The sequence below is a fragment of the Malurus melanocephalus genome, unplaced genomic scaffold (genome assembly GCF_030028575.1).
Source record: "Malurus melanocephalus ecotype Western Australia unplaced genomic scaffold, MMel_1.1 scaffold_189, whole genome shotgun sequence".
Lineage (NCBI taxonomy): Eukaryota > Metazoa > Chordata > Aves > Passeriformes > Maluridae > Malurus > Malurus melanocephalus.
The window spans coordinates 1,366,285-1,390,874 of record NW_026623421.1 but is presented as its reverse complement, the minus strand read 5'-3'; positions in this window follow the sequence as shown (position 1 = coordinate 1,390,874).

Genomic DNA, 24,590 nt, shown 5'->3' with positions numbered 1-24,590 from the left:
ATTGGGAGACAGAATATAACCTAAAGAAAGGTATTTTTTAAAATCACAGATAGTGGTTAGTACTAAGGAAGGACAGTAAAATCTATCTTTCAAAGATGTGAAACTGGTTCTCCAGTATCTAGTCTGGGAGAGATGGCCACTGCCAACATGTGGCCAGTATTCAGCCAGAAGCCACATCCAAACCTGCTCAATCTGAGGTAGTAATTGTAGTTTTTGTCCTTGTAAATGCTGAATTCTGATTATGTGAACAACCTCTTTCATATTTAAAATCGGCTGAAGGTATGGATGGTGGGGGGATCATTTTGGACTCAAGACTATGTTAATTCTCATCCATTCAAGAGGAATTGTGCCTGCCTGACATCTGCAGGAAAACAGTGGTTTTATTTGAATTCCAATTTAGAGTTATCAAGGCCTTTTTTTCCCTCCTGAAAAGCAACCTTCTTTTTTTCTCAGTAGTCACTGCTCAGAGCTGTTAGTTATCTGTAATAATCATGCTTTGGCTTTGCTTTTGATAACAATTTGACCACTCACAATATATGCTATTACTACATTTTCCTGAAAGTGCTGAAAATCACAATATGTTATTTATAATTCTAATTTCTAACAGGTTGAGGAAAATAAACTGACTCCATGATTCTGCTGAAAGAAAAATGTATCAATAGCATATCTAAATGGAATCTCTGTGCCTCAAATCTACTGTGAATAGACTGTAATCCTAAAGAATGCCAGTGATCTCTGCAGACCACTCTATCATTTGTGGTTTACTCTGCTGATTCACTCCAAGTAACCTTTCAGTAGTGTTGATTTTTAAAATAGATTAATTAAATAATTAAATTTTTAAAAGAAAAACAATAGTAACAATATTATTTCCCAATTTCTAAAATTTCMGGTTCCACAAATTTCTTTCCTTTCCTCACATATTGACAGGAACAAAGATCTTCAAAAGACAAAMTAAACAGATCACACTTTTATCAAAAAAGATTTTTCAAGCTTCAGGAAAGAGAAAAATTAGAAGTAAGGAAAACTTTTTAGTTGTGTCTCTAGTAAATCATGCAATTGAACACAAATATGATCTATCCACCTTATCAACAAATTTAAAGATGTTATTTCTGTACTCCTGTAAAATAACAAGATCAAGACTCATTGCAGATTTTTTTTTCTGTGATTCAGTTTTCCAAACATTAAAAAAATCTCCTGCTTTTACTTGCAAGAACATCTGTTTAATTATCTACTCATTATGCCAACATTGCCTTTAATTTGTTTTTATTTTTTTGTGCTGTATGTTTAGGTCTAAATACTTGCTGACATCACTGATCCTTTTCTCACTGCTATTTTTAACATCCCTATGGAATGCAAATTATGAAGCCCACCAACAGCCCATGTAATTTTTCTAAACAATTATTTAATATTTTTCAGTTTACCTAGGCTTCCCTGCTAATTTAGCTCCAGTTTCCAGAATCTATTGACTACTAACAGTTTGCTTTATTAAATGATTCCTTCTTGAGAAAACCTTTCATGGGTCTGTATTKAAATAATCTACTGGCTTTTCCCATTCATCCAGCTTTGCTTTGCAATGATTTGTGAGATGAGACATTAACAAAGATTGCTTCAGGGATACTGCCTCTTTCATCCTTGTGCTGGTGAGCATCTGTGAGAATAAAGCCCACGTGAAAACAGCTCACAAACCACAAGCTGTCACATGTCCCTTGTGATCCTATCAGCTGCAGAGTGCATTGCAGCTTTCTCTGTCTCTTCCCTAAACTTACTAGAGAACGCAAATTCTTTTGTCCATGATTTTGTTTAAGTACATAAGGTGATTTCCCTGCCCTTCATCCTCAGCACAAGCTCTCCAGCATCACGATTTTCTGCCTTTTCAGATTGAACCTGATTCTGGGGGCTCAGCTCCTTTTTCACTTTCCACATTGCCACCAGGTCTTTCCTCTCCTCCCACTCTTGTCACAACATGTAGGGRAAATAAACTCTTGATATCAGAGTCTCATAATTTTGCTGCATAGTTAGTGCTCTGTAGAATGCTGAAGCTCCTTGCAACACTATTGATCCAGTTAAACACAGGCAGGGAGGAAAAAAGTAATGCTTGCTGAGACTTTACAGAACTGAAGTTCCACATGAGAAAGGTAAAATTCACAGGTCTGCCTGTCTCCTAATAGATTCTCTCAAAGACACTGCTTTCATCAGTTCAGCTCAGTATGCAAAGATCAGAGCACAAACTCAGACTCACTTCCTGTGATGTATACAGATGAATTCAAATACATGATTCAGGTTCATTGCTATGTGATCTGTTATTCAGTGCATGTATAAAATAAAAAACTGAATAGCCRTGGATATTGACAGCAATATCCATAAAAAATTTCACAGAGAAAGTGCATGGATTTGACTATTGGTTATGCTTTGCTCTAAAGAGCTCCCCAAGGTCCTTCCCATAATACGCTCAAAGGAATGGATCATTTTCCCTTATCCTTCACTTAGCTGACACATTTCACTACAGCTCTTCATAATTCAATCTTCAGGGATTCTCAAACATTTGATAAGAGGCATAATTTTTCACCAGCTTTTCTTTTTTATTTTTTTTTTTTTTGCTTTTGAATAGAACCAGTATGAGCAGTGCTTGTCATTTGTTATTAATGGAATTCAGTGAAACGCAAAAGAGCAGGATCACTTCCACCACGTTATCAGCTTAAGGAATCTATATATCTGACAGGACATACTAAATGTCTGCAAAAAAAATTAGGTTTTGGAAAAGAGTGAATTTCACAATGATTCAGGTGCATATCTGGAGATAAAAACAAACTACACAATGTATGACACAATATCATACAGCATAATTTACAGTTTAGGGTTCCTAAAACATTTCATTTTAGGCAAAAGCTGTTCAGAGCTGTAGGGTGCTSTTAGACAAGTTTTGTTTTCTTGTTTGGGTTGCTGCTTTGCAATCAATGACGCTTCTTTTGCATAGGTTTCACCTAAATTCTGTGAGCTTGTCTGCCTTTTTAATAGAATCTTAACAGCTTCAAAGGCACAGGTTGGTTTCATTTGCAGTTTTGATGAAGGAGAAATGGGGGGGGAAAAGGCACTGTATCATCATTATGCTTGCTCTAAAGAGCCAGAAAATTCCCCTCTGGATGCCTGAGACTTGGAAAGTGCAGCTCTTCCCAGCGGGGAAGCAGGAAATTTGGCAAGTCGCTGCACTCAGTTGTCCTAAGTATCTGGCTCCTGTCTGTGCTCACTGCTCAACTCCTCACCTTTTCTAAAATTGTCCTCGTAAGAAAAAATATTTACTCAAAAATAAAAGGATATGCTCCCAATATTTGTGATTATTAAAAAAAAAAAACAAAAAAACAAACAAACAAACAAAAAAAAAAAAAACAACAACAAAAAAACCCAAAACTCAACCAACCACTATGGAGGATTATTTTAAATATTTTTATACTTGCAAAACAACAGGAAAAGTAAAAACAATGAAACATTAACATAATATCTATAGGGTTAAATCTAGTGTATTTGGATCGAAGCTCACATTTTTATTTCTTATTTTAATGAGAGAAACAGTGCCTGATTTTTACAGTCACAAGTTTACCAATAAATGAGTAAAAAGATGAAAAACTGTACTTTAGAGCAAACTACAGAAATAGCAGAAGCTTGTACTGAGATGTTAAGGGACACCTAAAGATCACAGGATGTGCCCTTGCTATTACTTTTCACGTAGCTCTTGAAGACATTTGCTTGTAGCCAGGTACAAGGATGCAGGAACCGCTTGGTGAAGTCCAGAATAAATCCTGGAGGCTGCACCCAGCACAACAAATGGCTACAGGCAGAGGAGTGCATCTCTAGAAACACAACAAAGTATTGGAGATGGGACWAGTTTGGTTTCCACGGCATGTCTGCTATTACTCCCAGTCCTCAAATTTGGGTTTTTTTTCTTATTAACACACCATAATATGCCCCGGATATACACACGTGTGTGTCTCTTGAATTTTAGCCATGCTGTGGATTTTAATGCATGTGTAACATGTGCAAGACCTTCCTGTACATAAAACTTATATAAGATACACTAGAGACTGCTTGAAATATATAAGTAAATTCCTTTCTCCTTTCCTATCCCAGTTTTCTGGGATAGATCAGCTATTTGAGCTTTTCAGTTTTGGGCTGAATATCAAGAAAACAATTACTGTGAAATATTCATTATTGAGGAAGAAATCTGCAAAAAATGCAGACATTTATACACTCCTTGGCCAATTRTTGGGGTATTCAGAGTCACTCAGAGCATCTGATGGAGGTATCCTTCAGGTCATCTGCTTTAAAATTCTGTATAAAGCATTTTGCCTGCTTTAAAATGCTGAATAAAGCACAGGCTGGTCCTGAGTGATGCAGACCAAACCTCCTAAGCACATACCCCTGTAACACTTAGACATTCAGTCTGACTCCCCCAGTGCACAGSGCAACAACACTCAGACATGATAAACAACAATACTCAGGATCACATTGAGACCTTCACAGACCCTCCATGAAACAAGTGATTGTCACTCTCTTTTTTCAGTAATCAGGGTTCTTTTCAAACCTCATAGAAACACACTTGCTTGTTCACATACTGAAAACTTTCAACCTGAACTGTAGTTTAAAGTGATTTTTCCCCCCGTTTTAAGATGAGTACTTCCATGTGACAGGTTTAAGCAGGATTTTCCCGTCCTTCCTCTTTAATGAAAGTATGTAAGCTGTTATACCTCATTGTTCACACAGATTTCTCTTCTCTATTCATTTTTATCCCCGCTGTGGGAATGCCACCTGCTTTTCTTCCAGCAGCTGTCTCTTTTTSCAAACCTGCTCATGAGGATACAGCACATCAGGGTGCAGTATACATGCCATAAGTATGGTTTAAATTACATATCAAAACTCTCGTGAGAGAATAATTTGTCAGGAAAACCCTTGTCAGGATGGCCCCACAGCYAAACCCACACTCTCTTGCTGACTGTCAAGAGGACCACAAATCTCCACAACTCTAAAAAATCTGCTGGCAAAAAGATAGATCCAGTTCTCTTGACCAGGGGCAGTACTCATTCATCTCTGGATTTATACAACTTACCGCAAACCAAATGGCATAAAAGAATATCACAAAATCTTCTTTATGTATTTATGGGAAAGCTCAGCACATGTATCTAAATCTTTTCCAGTTGTGCCTGTCCCATTATAAACTATTTTGTTCAAATGCTTGACCAAAAATGTTGATTTCAGATCCTGTATCAGGTTAATTGACACCGAGTGACTTCATCTAATGGTACTTTGTTGTGGCCACTCCTTGAATTTATCGATTTTGTCATGGAATGTCCAAAAATGGGTACAGAAGTGCATCACCCTAATAGGAATCATCAGTGCCTTATACCTTATTGCTCAGAACCCAACAGGACACAAAAGGTGATCCTGCAGGGCTGCATCACTGAGCCACCCGCTCTGTTTGCACCACAGAGGAGTGAATTCTTTACTATGCAGGTGATTGTGCACTGGAGCAGATTTCCCAGAAAGGTGGTGGAGTCTCTCTCACTGGGGATATTCAAGAACCATCTGCATGTGCTCCTGTTCCATGAGCTCTAGGCTGACCCCGTTCGAGCAGGGAGATTGAAGCAATCCACAGCACAGAGGTGAAAAAGAGTGCAGGAGAAAATTGCAGAAGTTTTAAATATTATCACATATATAAAATTAAAAAAAAAATTAACAGTATCCGATATACTAAATTATTTGCTGCTGGCCAAAACTGAGTGAGGCAACCTCTCTCTATTAGCCTGCTAATAAATGCTGCACGCTGTTATATACAGGGCAGGAGAGAGCATATTTTTTGCACGTAGCCCTCAGGTGATAAAATCATCAGTCAATATGCATGTATTCATTCTCATGAATGTCATTGTAACCTCAAGTGTTCTSAGGTCTTAAAGGCACCGTGTGAATGAACTCTGGAAGGGCTTGGCTGGTCACAGCCAATTATGACCGAGAAGGTTGTAAATCAACACACAAACYTAAGTCCATTAAAAAGCTGTTAGATCATCTACATCAGCAACTCAGCTCTTCTCAAATTGGACTTGGGCACAAGTCATATGTGTGCAGTCTAATGTTTGTGGTGTYKTGCCCAAATAGACAGCATTTAGCTSTAATTTTACCCACAGAGSCATCTTGCTCCAGAGGCTCTCCAGAGACAGAGCTCCACTGATGGCTGTGTGCAGCCTCTCTCCAAGCACTTTGCAATTGCTCACCCCTCACAAGTTGAATCTGAATCTTGAACCTGCATTTTTCTACTGCTTGGTAGAGGAAACATTTTCAGTTGACATTTTCTGCCAGCTCTCATCCTCCAGTATGGACAGAGATAGGGACAAGCTGGTACCACACCCCTGGGTTTATAATTTCTCACTGAACTATTTTGCAGCAGTTTGCCCTTCCAGCATGAGACAGAATAGAGGAGGCAGACTCCTAGGCTAATGAGTTGCCACTGAAATATGAAATCAACAGYCCAGAAACCTTCCTTGCACCCTTGTCAGGATTAAGTGAGACAGAGAAAGGCAGTTCTGGTAGCAGGGGCAGAGTGGCAAATTTGGAAGGCTGGCCCCGGGTTGAGCTCATGCTGCCAGCGCTGCAATCGCAATGTGATGTCCAAACACCAGACCTGTGCTGCTCTGTGTTGGAAGCGCCTCATTAAACGCTGATCTGAACTCTGCCATCCTTTCTGCTGCAAGTCCTTTTGTGARGATTTCGCTCAGTTCTCAATCATACTGACAGGGTAAAAGTGCCTTCCATTCTCTGTAAATTTTTGTATGTACTGGGTGACTTCCTCTGCTTTTTATATTTTAATTGCTTTGTCAAAAAGAGTAATTCAGGGTCTCTTAGAAAATTCCCAGGGTGGTTTCACCAYAGTTCCACACATGACCTCTTCTCCTCTCAGAGAATTGCAAGAGTGACTTTTATCCTTACAGCACCAAAACACTTGTATGCTTCACCTTCTTTTTTCTTGTCTCTGGATGATTGCACGGGAATAGCTTGTGTTCTATTTCATCCAAGGAGGATAAGGAAAGGTCAGTGTCTCAATCTGTATATCTCAACCTTTTACAAGCATTGAAATTCAGAGCAAAGTATGCTTTTAAAATAATATATTTCTGCAAAGGTGAGCGAGAGTCAGCTAGTGCACTGATCCTTTTCCTTCAGTTTCAGGGATTWAAATTCAAATTATTCATTCTGCCACCTTGTCTAGATTAATGAAGCTGAATATAGAAAACTTTAAGAAAGATTATTAACTTTGTACTGAGAGTGGATGAAGTGCATGGCCCCACAGTAGACCTTGCCTTCTTCACTAATGATAGCGATTTATCTCTGGTCTTCCATTATTTAAAAATAGTTTGCCACCCAAATGAATGGCAATGAATTTGAGTGAAAGGCTTGACTCTTTAAGACAGCATGTACAACTATCACCACTTCAAGAAAATAAAGGGCAGCCTTATGACAGGATAATATTTMAGGATTTTTTTCTAGTCATTTGTACTGCAGAGCAGTTGATTCTGTGTAGGATCATTGTTTCAGKACATWTTTTTAATTGTGTGAGTGTATTTTGCTTKATATAAATGGCAGGCTSTTAGGAAAGTTTGCTAAAAATCTGSTTGTGTCTACSCTTATGGAGTGTTTTTCAAGTTTCAGTCTCCTCTTTTCTTCCAAGTCTGAATAGCAGACCATAGCTAATATCTAAAATTTTCTGAAARTASCTTTTGRGTTTATTCTTTTCTTCCTGTACCATGCAACAAATTCTTCTCCTTATAAAGTTCACTTGCAATGCAACATGTATTTGTGCTGCTAGGACTTTTAAATTTGCCTTCACAGAAGGTTAGGGAAGAGGAAGATAAAATCCAGACCTCTGCCTGCAAGATGATTTTGCCTTTGCGGATTTGACTACAAAATTGCAACTCACATACCGGTTTCACTAACCAGACTTGAAGGCTGGTACTATGCTCTCTCCCTTGGAAACAAATGCACAGTGGCTGATCAAGACTCCTCTGGGATTCCTTAATAMATGTACTAAAACTAGAAGGAAAGTTTATCATTCAAGGGCCCAAAGCCACAGAGACAGTTCATGTGTCTGTGCAGGTTTGTGACAGCTCAACAGCATGACAGGAAACAAATATCTCACAAATATCCCACACCTGTACCAAATATCAGTTTGGAAACAAYCTCAGTGCATTTGGCAGATGCAGCATCACAGAACATCCTCCTCTACCTTGCCTAAATAAATAACCTCAGCACTTGCAAACATTTTCACAGGTCCCTTCTCTTGCACATTCAGAGTAATCATAGTAGGTTTATGCAAGGCTGAGCCTAGAGCAGTGGGGCTAGAATTTTACTTCCTGAGCTTTAGAGAGTCTTCACTTCTGCCCTCCTACCTCTCAAGCAGGTGTGAAACAGCATGCAGGAGCTTGTTTCAGAAGCCTGGAGCACTTCATGTGAGCTTCTTTTGACTCAAAAGGGACTTTGCAAGATTGCCAGGGAATTTTCCAGTTTGGTGTGGGTGACCTTTGAAAGATTTAGCCCTAAGTGTCTAAAATAAATTTATTTATTTTCCTGAAGTAATGTTTTCTATGAGGGGAAATTACCCTTTCTTATGAATAAGAAACAGACTGCATTTCTGTCATTCACCCTTTAGCATCTCTAATTGTGTTGTCTCCCAGCACCACCTCAATAATTTCTAAAAATCCCCTGAAGCTTTCCCCTAGACTTGGAATTTTCAAATTTTAAAATCCCTTTTGATCCTACATTCCAGTCCGGGACAAGTAAACAACCAGTGATGAGCAAACATGGTGTGCTGCTAGCAGTCAGTCTGCCAGCTCAAGGCTTTCCTGCTGTTCCCCAGAGGTTCCTGCCTGTGTCTGATATCACCTTATCACCACTCCGTTGGATTGAAGCATTATCTCAGTTGGTCAGARCATGGAGCTGTTAAYGCYAAGRTCGGGCATTCGATCCCTGTTCAGCCACTCACTTAAGAGTTGGACTTTATGATCCATGTGGGTCCCTTCCAGCTCAGAATATTCTGTGATCCTGTGTTATTCCCTGTAGCTTTCCCACCTGTGATCTAATTTCAAGTTGTCTGTACAGAATAATATCAAACAGAAAATTGAAGGACCCTTGATGCTCATTAGGAAAACATGAATATTTCATTTATTCTCCTCAGCATGCCCTTTTCACTTTACTGAAAGTACATTAGAAACTCATGTGAAAGCTCACACCATTTCTGCTCCAAGTGCTGTCCAACTTGGCCACATCCTAATGATTGTCATTCCGTTTCTCTTACCACAGTGAAGAAATTCAAACCTTCAAAAATTTAATTTATTTGCCCCAAAATGTTTTTGTGGTGTACTTTCTTCCCTCACCCCCCCAAATCCTTAATCGACTGGTTTGTGTTCTTGACAGCTAAAAACAGTTCAGCTCCATAGGGAAGACCCAAACCCAAACCTCTTGACCCTTAAGGCATTTTTGTGAAAGCAGCTGCCATGAAAGCAATTTGTTGTTGATCTGAGTCCAAGAAATAAACACTCTGTGTTCACCATATACATATTCTGAGGTATACTTTAAATGTCACATAATTTTAACTTTGTATATAACTGGAATGTTTTTCCCTGCAGCTTATACTTTTGCATTATGCATTTATGTAAAATGCATTTAGCCAGGAGTAATCCTTTGAAATTCTCATCTTTATTCCACAGGGGAAAATTATGGACTTGCTTCTGCTTATACAAATCCAGAAACAGTTGTCTGAGTTAGTATATAATTTAATTCCTTAATTTGAGTCTAAACTTAACGCCACTTTCTTCCTTTGTTTAAAGTTTGATTGATAGGTTTAAAACCATCCTGTAACTATTATCTTTAATACTTTTAGGGAATGCATTTCCATTTTTTCTTTTCATATTTTTTTTTCTGAATACAGTGTTCATTTTAATTCTGGTTACTTTTTACAAGATGCTACAGAATGTTTTTTTTTCAATCACATTCAGTTCAACTTCAATTCCTTAAACACTCAACAGCTGCATTTGTTGCAACAATTTCTCATTTATGATGACACATTTTCCCCTGCAGGAAATACTTTCCTGAATTCAATACTTACTCCATCTTTGTAAATCTTGCAGCATGTACTTACACATTACTAGTCCATACTTGTATTCTACCTTCCAAATTCATAGAATATATGGGAAATAATCTCATAATATATTTGAATTTTCAGTCTTTGCAAATATGGCAAAGCAAAATTAAATTTTCATATTTGTATACACCAGTAAAATATATATTGGTGTATCCGATACTTCACAAAGGGATTTTCCAAATTTTCTATGCAGCCAAGTTTCAGTGACTTCACATCTTTTGTGGAAGTATATTAAAAAAGGAGCCACAAAGTTTCTCCCCACTATTTCCCATGAGGATTTTTGCAAAAGTATTCAAGTCAAACCTGAGGGAAATGAGGAGCATTGGCAGGATCAGTGAAAACACTACTTCCATCATATGGCTAGCAAAGAAGAACTAGAAGTTCAGAAAACTCAGGAAGAATTACATCATTCTAGTTTTYTACATACCATTCCTATCTTTTTCTTTCCAACTATTCATCCACTTCTGCTGCTCCCTATCCAGCTATCCCCTGCCATTCATGCACACTGCCTCACTAATACCAGCACCTGCAGTTTACATAGATTGTTGATCTAATTTTGCCACAGTCAGTTATTGGCTTTCATTTTAGACCTAGTCAACACCTGCCAAGCCCACCACCAAAAATACTTTTGAAGAAATGCTGTCCAAACAGAGACAGCAGATAAAAATGTTTTCAGCTGATCCTCTCACATCTCCCAGGATTTCAGAGCTTTTAAAGCTAAGGTGTAGGCACACCACCTYGCCTATCCTTGTCATCACAGACTTTAAGATGCACTACSYAGATAATAYCATTATTTATTATTTTTGTTTCAGYATTACTGATASAAGGAGAAARTAACAGTCCTTTTAAGGTGTCCATAAAGTCAATAATGAGAGATGGTCTGGTCCTGGTTGTAGCACAGATGGATCTGTTCTGCATAAGCTGTAATGAGCAAGTGTTCCAGCAAAGTCTGGAGTGTTACTGKCACTGAGGGCAAATCCAACAAGTGAGGAAACAAATCCATCTAACAAATTCATTGCGGTAGCAATGACCCACAATGTTATATCTTCAAAATGCTGATTTTTTTTTCCACCTTCCATTCCTTCCACTATAGGTAGGCATGTCCTGCTCAGCTGCCTGTCTCCCCTGGGGCTCAGCTACACATAACCTCCTGGCCTTCCGTGGCCACTGACAGTCAATTTAAGCAGTGAGCAGGCAGCAGCAGCATTTGCTTTATATTTAATCTGCCTTGCAAATATTATGGAGAGTTTACTGAGAGTGAAAACTTATAAACATGGAAAAGGTTAGGGGATRTGGTACTGCTCATTAAACCAAACCATCCAGAATACATAAGGCTCAGGAGAACAGGGAGGGGGAAAAAGTAACGAAAAATATCCAACATTATTTTAAAAATTCATGGTCCTTCATCCAAAGGTCAGAACCATGAACAAATGCTTTCTAGAGCTACAGAGAGTTCCTAATGTTTCTTCCACAGTAAACAGACACAACAATACCTAACAACAATTATTATGGCTTCAAAAGGTRCAGTCCCCTGAGGATCTCCCCCTGCTTTTGAAAAAATTAAACTATTTGATTTTTATTCGTGGCATTGTACAGCTCCTCATTGTAATCTGCCCAGGAGTTGGGGTTGGTGACCTGTTTTATCTGAGTCACCAGCCTAAATCAATTTCAATCCCACTGATCTGATTTACTCCAAACTTCACTTTTCACAGTACAGCTTAAAAGCAGGTCTGAATGAAAGTTTTTTTTTTTTTTTTTTTTTTTTTTTTTTTTTTTTTTTTTTTAAATCAAACTGCCCAGGCAATTCAAAATAATAAAACAAGTTTGTATTTACCAGTCCTAAAAATTCCTTCAGGTGCTAAGGTCTGTGGCCATGTAGCCTTATAGACTTAATGGAATAGAAGGTTTTCTGCAAAGTCATAAAATAAAGCACTTTGTATATAAAGTRCACAAAACCTTCAACAAATTACATCCCTCTTTATCTTCCATCTGTATAAACTACAATACAATGCTCATTCCATTTACTAAATGGATATTGCTATATTTTTTTAAGTGGTACATGGCTTGTTTTTATTTTATCAGTGTGAGAAGTAGGAGTAATTTAATTGACATTAAACCAGCAGTGACTTGCTATCCAGCAAAACAAATTGTGCAGCATATTCTTCGCATACTGCTTATTAGTTTCCTTGGTAACTTGTAATCATTTGCCTTTCTAAAACAGATGAGATGTCAACAAATATGTACTGTAGTAGTGGTTTGATACATCAAAAACAAAAGTGCTGTAATGACAGCATAATAAATCTTAGCATGAAAACTTAATGGCCACATTAGTGACATAATAACCATGGTCTCGGGTTTGTGCTGCTCACTATTGCGTGCTTTTGTTTCATGGCATGGTTGTGATGTCCAGAGGTCTAGAGGTATAGGAAGCACCTTTCAGTATATTCTCCAAAATTAACTCCAGACTAAATATTTAAAAATAATCATTTTATATATTAATAAAATTACGCAACTGAATGATGTCAGCTCTTCCCAGGGTGATGCTACTAACCAGACAAATCTTATTCTGATTCATTTTAGTGATGGATGTTTTGTCAACAAAGACAAAATCTTTATACGCTGACRAAGTCTGGCAAAAGTTCTTTAATACCTCTACACATTTTTGACATGGTTTGTTTTCAAGGGGGCAATATTAAAAAAATTCAAAACAAACAGAAAACCCACCAGTTTCTAAGTGAAGAGTAAAGAGGACAAAGGGCGTGCCTTTATAGTTTGTGAAAAGATAATGGTAAGTGATTTCCAGAATGTGAAAACAGATTTCCACCAGCTGATTGCATGATGTGCAGTAACTGATGTTCAGCAGAGAAAAAAAGAAAGAAAAAGAGTATAAAAATAAAAAAGAGCTGCGGAGAAATGGAAGCAAAGGTAGATGTTGACACTATTTCCCACAGCATTCTCCTGGAGAAACTGGCTGCTCAGAGAGGCACACTCTGCTGAGTAAAAAACTGGCTGGCTGAACTCAGAGAGTGCTTGTGAATGGAGTTACTTCCAGCTGGCATCCGGTCACGAGGGGTGTCCCTCGGAGATCAGTTCTGGGACTCGTTCTGAATATTTTATCAATGCACTGTGAACAAGGRGAGCTAGTACACTGTCAGTTTGCAGACAACACCAAGTCAGGCAGGAATCTTGATCTGCTGGAGGGTAGAAAGGCTCTGCAGGGATCTAGACAGGCTGGATCCATGGACCAATTGCATGAGGTTCAGTAATGCAAAGTTCTGGGTCCTGCRCTTGGGTCACAACAAGCCCAGCAGTACCAAAGGCTGGAGAAAGTGGCTGGAAAGCTGCTTGGCCGAAAAAGACTTGTGTGGGGGCAAGTGGACAATCATCTGAATGTCAGCCAGTATGTATCCAGCTGGCCAAGAAAGCCAGTGGCATCCTGGCTTGGATCAGGAATAGCGTGCCCAGCAGGACCTGGGCAACAATTGYCCCTCTGTGCTCGACCCTGGCGAGGCTGCACCTCCAATCCCAGTTCAGTTTTGGGCCCCTCACTACAAAAAAGACACTGAGGTGCTGGAGCACAKCCAGGGAAGGTCAATGGAGCTGGTGGAGAGTCTGGAAGACAAGTCTTGTAAGGAAAGGGGTTGTTTAGCCTGAAGAACAGGAGGCTCAGGGAGGAGACTTTATTACTCTTTACTACCTGAAAAATGTTGTAGTCAGGATTGGAGTCATTTCTCCTAGGCAACCAGTGACAGGAYAAGGGGACAACCTCACCAGGATAGGTTTAAATTGGATATTAGGAAAAATTTCTTCACTGAAAGTATTGTCAGGCATTGGTACAGGCTGCCCATTAAAGTGGGAGAGCCACCACCCCTGGAAGTGTTCAAAAATTGTATAGAAGTGGCACTCAGGGACAAGTTTAAAGCTGCTCTTAGCTGGGCTGGTTTATGAGTTGGGTCACTTGATCTTAGAGGTCTTTTGAAACCCAAACAATTTCATGATTCTGGATTTCTCTGTGTCACAAAGGCATTACTTGAGCATGAGGAGGGGCAAATCAGGAAGCTCAAACTTGGAGCAAAAACTAGAAAGAGGTGTGAGTACAAAGTGAAATGTTGTGAAACCAAAACCAACAAAACAAAAACTAAACAAAACCAAAAAAAAAAAAAAAAAACAACAAAGAAAAAAAAACAGGGAAAACAAACATTTCTCCATTGTTGAAAAAGACAAGGGGCATGGGAACCTGACAAATGACATGAAAAAGCTTGAGGTGCTTTAGATGTTCCCTACCATCTGCCTTCACACTTTCCAGATCTCCTAATCCAGTAACAGAGTTTAGAGCTGAATTACAAGATACGCGAAAACGTGGCTGGACTGCTATTGCAAAAACCCAATCAGCAGCCTGCTAGGAGTAACATTCCTTAGGGATCAATACTGAGACCAATACAGTTTATCATCTTCATCAATGACATGGATAATTGCATTTAATGCAATTTCATGAACCTTGCGAGTTGGCCAAAGGGACAATGATAGATAAACTGGAGGACAAMGCTGTCCCACCAAAGTACTTTAAGAGAGGGAAGAAATGGACTGACTGGTACCTCATGAAGTTCAACAAAACCAAATACAAACTCATTCAGGTATGAAGATATAATACCCCCTGCACCAATATGAGTTTTGTGAAAATATTTGAGGTCCCAGTAAACGTCAAATTAAATATAAGTCATCAGTACATCATTACAAGAACGAGGGCTKGTCACTGACAAGAGAAAAGATCTAGGGAAGTGATTTACCTCCTTTATTTGTCACTTGTGTGGCCAAACATAGAATGCTTCATCCGGTCTGTGTCCCCACTAATGACAAATATGGGCATACCACAAGGATTTTGGTGTAGAGAACGTGCYACACAAGAGAGCAAGTTTGCTTGGCCTGGAGAAAAGCCTGATGGGGGGTATTGAGTACTGTCTACTTAGAGACAAGGTACTCTTCTCAGAGGTGCATAGTGAAATGTCAGGAGGCAGTATGTACTGTCAGTAAGATACATTAAATAGATTCAAGGGAAAAAAACCCAAATCTCACAATGGTTAAGTTCTGAACAAGGTTGCCTAGAGATGCTGTGGACTTTCTAATGCTGGAGATTTTTAAAATTCATTGGACAAAGCCCCAGACACCCTAAGCTAACTTTGAAGATATCCTTGGTTTGAGTTGGACTTCATGACCTCCAATGATTCAACYTAAATTATTCTATGATTTCATGGCTTAATATTGGCAACTGCAGCACAGATAGGCCTTTGGCACCTTTAAAGTTAAGCAGAAGGTAAAGAAGTATTTTGGTTTGCAGTGATTATGTGCATGGGGGAAAAGGTGTAGCTATGTGATGCCTGTTGGGACTTGTATTTCAGCTTCCAAAATCTTAAGGGATAAAAGCAGTAGTGCTGCCTTGCAGCTCTGCTGTGAAAACCACTGCAGTAGTCTGAGACACCTGTAGCTAAGGTGATGAGGACAATAGCAGCCTCTAATCTCTCAAAGTGACTAACTGCTTCATGTTTATCTCAAAATTACCCTTACAAATTCCACATCAGTGTTTGAAAGAAGAAAAGCATGACTGGTCTACAGACCAAATACCTGACTTCATACCCAAATTTCTTCTTTCTCTACCCCAAGATTTCACCAAGTAAGGCAGTGCTAGCATGTTTTTAGTGGTGGACTAACAGTACTTTGCAGAAACAAGGGAAATTAGGCAAGCTTCTGGTAACACAGCTAAGCTAGGAAACATAAAATGAACAGTGGAAAATAAATAATGAGGAAAGGAAGCTAAGGAAATATATTAATTCCAGGGAGACCACTAGCAATCTCTGAAGTGGTTAGGATAGGTCAATATTGGGCAGAAGCACATGATTTTATATAAATGGCGAAATAACAAGAATAACTTTCCACAGCTACTATACTTGCACTTTCATTTGTTTATTTAATCCGTATTAAATCATTTGCCGCCTTGCTTATCTGTGTTTTAAATCTCCATGCTGCTATGAGTTTAGTGATTTGTGAGCCAAGTGGGACAAAAGCAAGAGTTCCCCAACATTTTCTCTGCCCCTGTGCACACACACAGATGAATCACACATCCATAAGTGCCAGTGCCTCCATGCTCATTTTTGAACACCCCTGGGAAGAAGATTTGCAATCTCTGACACTCTGGTCACCCCCTCTGCTCTCTAACAGTACTTGTAGAGCAGAATATATAACACAGTCAAAGTCTCTGGAGGTTTTAGCAGCTAAGCCATAACAGTGGGATCCCAAAAAGGAGCTAAATATTTAAGAGGAGATTTGAACAGAATTTTGGCAACCCTTAAACAAACATTTTTGATCAACAAAATTCCTTTAGTTCAGCAAAGGCTTGAATGTGAGAGTGCATTCCCTCCTGCAAGGTATCCTGGCCATAGCAGGTGTTTTGATAATGCTGATGCTAATTAGTCTTATGCTAATCTATGCTTAGTGCTTTTCCAAATTTCTGAATGCTAATTGAAAGAAATATAGGTTCAATATCGTATAAAATATCAAAGTCAAAGCAGGAAGGAACCGTACCCAAACGCTGGCTAGTTCAGCACCTCCTAACATGTGATGTGCATGTTGGGGGCTTCTTGCTCAGCAGCCTGACCACCTGTCTGTCTACTGGACAAGAAGTTTGTTTCGTACAGGAGATTGACCCCCACTCCAAACTACACATCTGCAATACAAGTGTTCCAACATCTAAATTTTACAACCTAGTGTCTGTCTTGGGAACCAATAAGTTTAACCACTTTTCTTTGGGCAGGCTCTTAATAGGCTGTCTACTGTCAAAGAAATTTTTYCTCCTACTGACCTGAATCTTTTCCAGGACAATAAAAGCAAAGAAATTTATCCTAAACAGTATTGTCACCAGCATGGACTCTTTAGCTCTGTCGTTTTGGGAGACGGTAAAGGAAGACATGGTAAAAGCCAGGAAAATCTGGCTTAGAAAGRTGATGGGGAGTTGTAGTAGCAGCCAGAAAACTGGGATAAAATCTTCAGTGGACAGGGAGATATATGATTATGAATATAAATATTTTCTTCTCATGTAACTTATGTGGGAGCCATTATTTGGTAATACTGCCAAATGGTAGTGTTTTATTATTTATATTGGGCTGAGCACTRAGCTAGTCAAAGCCCAGTGCCTGGGGGTTACTCACCAGTTTCATGACAATTGCATCATGGAACAGCACCTTAGATCAGATCTTATTCTCCATAGGACTCATTCAGAGCCCAAAGCAACCTTGACAAATTCCCCWGCACCAAGAACAGTCACCATACAAAGCTGGATCTGCATGCTGCCTTCACTAGTCAAGGATTTGTCCATCATAACTTATCTCAAAATTAACAGATTGGAAAAYGGTGAAGGTAAGGACACAATGACACACCATTTCAGCTCTTCAATTGCTACAARAGGATGTTCATGCTACCAACAGCAAATCACAAATTTGTGCTTTGATCACACAAAGATATTTAGGCTCATAGTATCCAGGTGGGTCTGGATAAGGAAGATTCCATCCAGCACACCTCAACTAATCAAAAACTCAAGACCATAGGTAGGTCCTGATTCTATAAAATGGTGTTAAGCTAGTATAATTTCTTTAAGAATGACACACACTGTCAAGTGACATAATTTAGGAAACAAGAGGTTTTTGCACGAGTAAAATATTTAATTTATAGGAGCTTGATGTTAAAGCAGAGAAAAGTGGAAATAGCAATTTTCCAAAACTTCCACAGATATTTACAGTGGAATATGACCATTTTTAACAGGGGTCACCTCTCTGATTATGATTTGAAAATAACACTTTTTTTCCAAACTATGTGCCAGATCCCAGCCATGAAAAATTGCTATAGGCAATTGCTATAGGCCTAGAAAAATAATGAGGATATGCTTTTTTATAACTAAGAATCCAGCATTTAACTTTCAAATCAAACAGCCTCAGCCTTTAGAAAGGACTACAAAAGCTCCCCACAAAAAGTGAAAACAGTATTTCTATGCAACAGCTCTGTGCAGTGAAGGGAAACACCTGCCTTCTCATAAAGTGCTAGACAATTGTAGATTCTCAAATCAGGAGGTTTTTGAGATGCTAACAAATAGGATAAATGCTCTTTCATAGGTGGGGCTGAGTGGTGCTGGAAATAAGGAAGGCATATGACTCCTCCCAGAAAAMTGTTATCAGCCAAATATAATTTATATTTAAGATTTACTTTTTCTGTCCTCAACAAGCTTCTACATTTGCTTCAGTCTTCTTCTTCTTTAATTTAGCCTGATGGTGCCATGCTGCAAATACTGGTATTTCACTGAAAGGCTGAGTAGGGGGAGAAGGTGTACACATCTACACTGGAGTGGGTAGCAATGAAGGAATCAACTCACCTTCCAATAAACCAGAGCCTGGGAAAATGCTTTAGTGTCTAAAAGCTTTACCAAGGTCCTGCCACAGGCTTGGGTCTCCAGACAGGCTCAGATGAATTTGAATCTCCTATCTCAAATGGCCAGTCTATTTCTTTCTTTCTCATGAAAAATTGCAAAAGCTTCTCAGTCTATGCTGGGATGCAATGAAAACMACTTACCAGACTTGTCTTTTGYCATAAAATGAAATTCTTATTTTACGAGCACAGAGAACCTTTAGACATGAACACAGCAAAAATAAATAAAAAATGGCCAAATTGTAAAATGGCCAAATTTATTAACTATGTTCTGCATAGCTCTGAAATATAGATTTCCACTAACTGATGGCTAACTAACATGATCACTAACATGATCTATGAATACTTTGAATTTAACTGTTCTTACACTTAAGATGCTCAAATTAAAGACAAAACAATGGATGAAATAAATGTAAACCTACAAATGTTGCAATATTTTTTTTATGATAAACTCAGTCTAAGCTGTACTTTCCATTAATTAAGAAGTCAGAAATTAAAATTGGTTTGGCCTCAGTTGTAARGAAAACAGAAGGCTTCCTTTTTTAGCCAAAACATTTTGGATTATGTTTTTGTGCTGCAGTCACACAAAGCTTTTAATTCTGTTCAATATTTTGGAACATGCTTCATTTGGAAGAATATTCTAAATCAACTAATAACATACTGAACATATTGCTGAGAATTGACTCACAGGTTTTGCTTTGTTGAGAGGGAGAGATTGTTTTGTTGTTGTTGTTGTTTTGGCTTTTTTTTTGGTTGATAGCAAAATATGAGATTGAGCAGAGAGTAAAAATCTRTCTGCAGTGTAATACATCATAAAGTTTATACCCAGTCCCTCCTTGAATGTTGCAAATCTGTGACTTCTTAGCAGAGGGAAGTTTAAAAAAATAAAGACAGGCAGGTGTCAAGTGGCAATTTATTTACCTAATTATTAGCTACAGCCTGAACTGAATGCTAAGTGTTAAGAATCAGACATCACAGACTAGTGCAATAATTTCAGTAAGATCTGTATTTTATGGCTTCTTAACCACCTGGCACAGTCATACAACATACAGGCACTCACACACTGGGGAACACAATTCATAGGATTCAGCAGCCTCAGTGAAGAGGCTGAAATGAAGGAAGAGATAAGAGGCCTTGCATTCTGACTTCACCTCCTTATTCTGATGCAGAGACTTGGTCACAGGTATCTGTTTCCCTGCAGGATATTCTGACCTAAAGCCCTCAGTCAGTTGTTGCCCAAAATAAAAGATGAGCAGGTGTTAAGTAATTGCGGAACTCTGTATGTTTTCATGAATTCAGTGAATGAGAGACATATTTCTTGCTTTCAGCACTGTTAAATATTTTCATTCATCTGTCTGATTTTTTRTAAGTGTGAACTGTGCTTAGCAACTGATTGTGACAGATGTATTTTGACATAAGATTGTCTAGGAAAACTATACTGAATCCTATTTCAGCAAGAATGTGACAGACTCTTCCAGCTGACATGCAGTGTCCAAAAAGCCACCACCAAACATATGTACTTACACTCAGATTTGGAAAAATTTTCTTGCTATTATTATGTAAATACATAGATGAAATGGACCCTGGGCAAGATTCAGAAGTMTTTTTCCTGTGACATGTCAATCCCCATATTTCATATAATTCTCTTATCAAGTCATGAGTAAAATCACTGACATATTTTGGAGCAACACACTAAAGTATGCACAGAGAGAAAAGGGAACAGCCCTGCCAACCAGCTCATTGTGCCCACTGCAAATGTGGCCCAGAACCACATTAATAAACAAGACAGAACCCACCTAAAARTCACCTCACTTTTTGCGTGCTTGATCAGTTTTTCTGTAATTTACCACTTACAAGTATCTTCTAATTTGCAGGGAACTTTCACTGGCGAGTTTATGACATCTGTTCAAGTATTTACACTTGAAGGCTTTCTTACCTGGAATAGCTTTCTTCTTCTCCTGATGGTGACCACTGTTTCCATCCCATTGCAGAAGGAGCAACTGGATCCCTTTCTTGTTCAGCCTTCCATCCTTACTCTAGCCATATAAATTTGATTACATTATTTTCTCATCCCTCATGTCTTTTCTAAGAATATTTAATTACCCTTTATTATAAACCAATGAAGTAGTCAAAATACAAAATTTTTATTCTGTGGTGGTATCATGCAGGACATACCTCAATTAAAATGTTTGTTTTAACAGCTGTATCAAATTTGTAACTCATCTCCACAAATGGCAATACCTGTGGGTTGTGCTCTTCATGTGTTTACAGCTGCTGAGTTCTTAAAGCTCATTCTTATTAAATTCTAAATACATGATTGTCCCTTTCTTTCCTATTGAGTTACAGCTCTTTTTGGTTATATCAGTTCCCAAGGTAGTTCAATTCTTTCTGGAAAATATCATGTTCCTTTCTCTATTGATGATAGCTCCTAATGTGTGTTATCAAAGAATTTCAAGAGCACATGCTTTTTTTCTGTGTGCAAAATCACCAGTGAACCTAGATGCAATTTAAAACTGCTCYAGAGGGAAAAAATCTTCTACTTTCTCTCCCCAGCCTAACAATTCTCCTTWTATTATAACCCATGTGGATTTCACCTAGTTTCTTTCAGAATTATTTGAATTGTTGTACTACCAATTTAATAATATTTATGGATCACAGTCCCAAATACTTAAGCTAATCTGGAGCTATTAATCTATACATACCTAATGAAGAAATCACTAAAATTTTGATARTTTTGTCTCACCTAACTTACCTTTGAGAAGACTCAGTTGTTTTCTAGATCACTGCCTTTTCCACGTGGTTGATAACTTGACCTTTAAAAAGCCTTCAGGCAGTTATCAGGGGTTTTAAATAGTAAGGTATAATTGCCCCAGTCACCTCCCTCCACCCTTTTTTAATTAGAGATATTATATTGACTATTTATCAGTCAAAACTACTATTACAAACTAGCAGACCATGAAATTTTACTCTTGGACTTATAAAAATGTCATCTAAATTTACAATGTTTTTGAAGAGTGAATGGATCAGGGCCAGATTTGTAAAAGTGTCAGTACTCAATGGTACTACTGACAGTAAATTAGTACCCAGTAATTTAACTGTGCCTTGCACTACTAAATGAAGGGCTTATGCTGGTTATCTGTAAGCACTAAGAATATTTCATTATTCTGCTAAATAACTTGGTCTCAGGTTTGAAGTCTTTTACTGCAATKTTGGAGACTGTCCATAGCTGGAAATACGTTATTCAAGGATACCAACAAACTTCTCCAGTTCTTAATAGCTGCARTGTATTTCGCTTATTCTCACACTTGGGTTCAGAAAGGACTTCCCTACATCTAATTTCCAGAACTACCGCTCTCTCTTGCACTTGCTGTTGGGCAAACTTGGATGTTCTCCTGACAGTTCTTTGACACCCCGTCATGTAATGTGCCATGTGCCTTTCGCCTGGTCCTGGTAGGTTTTGAGGTTTTTTATCCAAGTTTAAAGAGTTTAATGAGTTGGTGGCATAGAATAGATGATTTGCATACYGCTGTGCATTAAATATCTGCTGCACGGAATAGTGATCCACTGCATCCTGTCTCACAGAGCAGAACTGAAGAGTTTCTGAGGTATTTACTGCCACTGTGAAATTCATGACAGTCAGATGGAACATAGGTATCAATAAAACATGAAAGACTAGTTTCCATTTTTTCCCCATATTGCTTTTCATAGCTGTATAAGGAGATGAAAAAAGCTCTAGGTTTTATTCCAAGAATTCACTTGCCATAAAAAATACCCCAGTGGAGAACAGAGAACTGCACACAGTTRGGGACAAGGCTTAATTATAGCACAGCCAACAAAATTGGCTTCAGTTCTCACCATTTAAAGCAGCCAATACTGTAATGAGGGGCTTACTCCAGCCACATGGTTTGATTATGCCACTGAAGGGGATAAAGGAGTACTGTATTATATCCATATTATACACACCATAAGTGGCTCTTTTGGTTTTTCTTTGCTTGTTAAATGCTCCTTGCAGTGTCCCATGCTGCTGAGGGAGCCACAAAATAAGATTTAGCAAAGGGATTGGAGGGAAGTAAATTTGTGTGTATGCAGAGAGGCAATACATGGGCAAGTATTGGATTGACTACATGGTGGATTTAGTGTGTGAGTAATTGGGTAAAGAACTACAGTTGTTTCCATCCCCTTTCTAAAACTATAAAAATACTAGAAGAAGAAAGAAACAGGCATTTTCTCTTTGATTKAAACCTAGATTTCAGCAAACTGATAGGACTTGAGCAACTGCAGGAAGAAAAAGAAATGTGACCCAACTTGAGGCTCATTACATTTTCATTTTTTATTCCTGGGTTCTCCTGGGAACCAAAACTGACATGAACAGTTTTATTCCAATGGACAAATTAGATTCAGGCAGCAGTTTGACTCGCAATAATATCATGGCAAGTCTACATTGAAAATATGTCTGAAAAGAAARAATACACTTTTGGGTGGATGGAGGGGGGAATCATCCCCCACACTGAAGCRCTGGTTAAAAATCCTCACATCAGGACTTTTTTCAAATTTACATCYTCTGTAAACAGAATGACCACATTTAGAACCTCTGCCTCTCCTAGTCAAGGACCAGGCAGTTTTCAGGGAGTTCTAATGAAGAGCTGTGACAAAGGCATAGCTTTGCCTATATTCTCTCATCTCACACTTTGTTGTGCCCCAAACCAATGCATGCACTTGACAGATTGTGTTTTGAACTGACAGTTTTCACCTGATACATGTGTCAATGAGAGCAGTTCCCATGGTAAATGCCAGGCAGAGAAAGGGCTGACACCGCTAACAAATGCTGCAGGAATTTGTAGTGAGAAAATGGTTTGTGTGTTTTATCCTTTTTTATACTGCCTTTTCACTCAGAAATACATAGATGTTTTTACTGAACATAAGAAATAACATTTAAATTTAACTAAACCTTTGAAGAATCCCAAAAGATGGAAATTTCAGGAAAGTATGAAAGATTAAAGAGCTGTTTGTGTCGTAAAACTCTAGGATTAGATAAAGAGCACTGTAGTATCCATGTTCTCTGTCCATAGTATTTTARCATTACTGTGGCTCTACTGCTTTAAAATCTTATTTTTTTGACTCTGATCAAATGGTTCTAAAAGGGCATTGATTATTATATACTGCTTAAATGTATATTTAATCTTATGGATTCTGTTCATTCATATGAGAGATGAGACAATGAATAAAGACACAGAGAAGGAAAATCAAATAGTAATAAAAACAAATAAAAAGTATGGAGATCCTTTCTGGAGACCCAGGTGTTGACAAAATTCAGTGATATCTTGGCTGGTACAAACAGACATGAMTACATGGATTTCCAAGGAAAATTATTGAGTGTCCAATACCTATGCAGTGAATATTATTGACTACATTKTTTTCTAATCATGGGTGTCAAATCCTCAATTTCTGCTGTGAACAGTCACAATGTCAGTGTATTGACAGTGTGCTGAGTGTGAAGACCATTGCTACCATGTCACTGTGTTATCTAATTCAAAGRATGTCTTCTGAGTTCTTTCTCATCAAAATTATTTTAAAGTTAAGATCTCATGACATTCAAGATCTCTCTTTTTTTTATCTAGGAACTCTTCAATGTTCCAACTTGTTCATACCTCAAAAGTTTCCATTTAAGTATATTGCACAAGGGAAAAGGTTCAAATTAGTCCACCAATTCTTTTTACATTGACTCTTTCAATTCTTCGTATTTCACCACCCAAGCATGGTCCCAGCATGAAGCTGATCACACAAACCAGGCAGCCACCGATCGTGTTTCAGGCTCAGCCAAGTTGCTTTATCAAAGTATCAATTCTGAATCAGAGTTGAATGACWCCTAATTGCAGTAAACAGCATGACTGCAAAGGGCTTTGGCCACTAAGAGCAAAAAATTGCCTCTATTGAAATCAAAGATTTTTGC